Source organism: Pristiophorus japonicus, unplaced genomic scaffold (assembly GCF_044704955.1).
Source record: "Pristiophorus japonicus isolate sPriJap1 unplaced genomic scaffold, sPriJap1.hap1 HAP1_SCAFFOLD_312, whole genome shotgun sequence".
In the NCBI taxonomy this organism is placed as follows: domain Eukaryota; kingdom Metazoa; phylum Chordata; class Chondrichthyes; family Pristiophoridae; genus Pristiophorus; species Pristiophorus japonicus.
This window is the reverse complement of record NW_027252911.1, coordinates 158,325-159,485: the sequence shown is the minus strand read 5'-3', so window position 1 is coordinate 159,485 and position 1,161 is coordinate 158,325.

Below are 1,161 nucleotides of genomic sequence, written 5' to 3'. Positions count from 1 at the left end.
TAGAATGAATAAAAGAAACAATAGGATCTCTAGATTGTAACACAGGAAAAAGAAGAACTGCAAGAGAGGTAAGAGAATGTGGAGTCTGGAGACAACTAGATAAATGAATAGCTAGCTGGCTTTAAGAGAGAAAGCAGAGAGTAGGGGTAAAAGTTAGCTTTTTAGAGTGGCAGAAGGTGGTTAGTGCTGTTCCACAAGAATCGGTGCTGGGACCACTGTTGTTCACAATTTATATTAATGACTTCTACCTGGGAATCAAAAACAACTTTCTCAATTTGCGGATGACGTCAAATTAGTTGGATATTCAATACTGAGGATGACTGCAACAAATTCGGTCGCGCGAACCTGTTGCATAGATGACGAGAAGGCAATGCCAAACCAACGAACCTGTTGCTCAGAAATAGTAGGAGGCAATTGAGCCTTTCCAGTCTGTTACACAAGAACAGGAGAAGGCCATTAACCGCTTTCTAGCGATTGCAACATGCTTGAATGAATAAAATAAAACAATAGATTGTTGCATGGTTACAAGAAGAGTTGGAAAGTGAGATTAGGCGGGATAGCAATTTTCGGACTGTGCGGACACGCTGGGCCGAAGTAGCCTCCTTCCGTGCTGAAAGGTTCTACGAGTCCATGACAAAACATCCCTTTCAAACATAATAATTCGGGTCTGACAGGGCATCCGTTTTAGACGGCGGAGGTTGATCAAGTGGCGATGAAAGTTCATCGACTTGAATCGTTCACTCTGTTTCTCTCTCCGCAGATTCTGCCTCATCTAGCTGAGTGTTTCCAGATTTTTTTTTGCTCAGATTACGCAGGAACACTATTTTACCTTTGTATTGATGCACAATTTGGCGACACTGAGGCGCAATGGATAGCACGTTAGATTTTTAATTCTTGGCATATTAAACATTCAAAGTTTTTGTGCTCGACTCCCACCAGAGTCAGGATTTGAGCCTGGGCCGCACAGTGAACTTTGCATCAAAGCAATACTTCAGAGAAAGCTAACTTTGGTCCCTGCACTTTCTGTTGCACAAGTGGCTCCAGTCCTTCCCAAGCATCATCTGAATATTTTGCACGCAAGCAATCGAGCCTGTTACACAGGGACAGGTGGAGGCCAATGAGTCATTTAACCCCTCAAACCAATTGCAAAGGTCAGGAGGA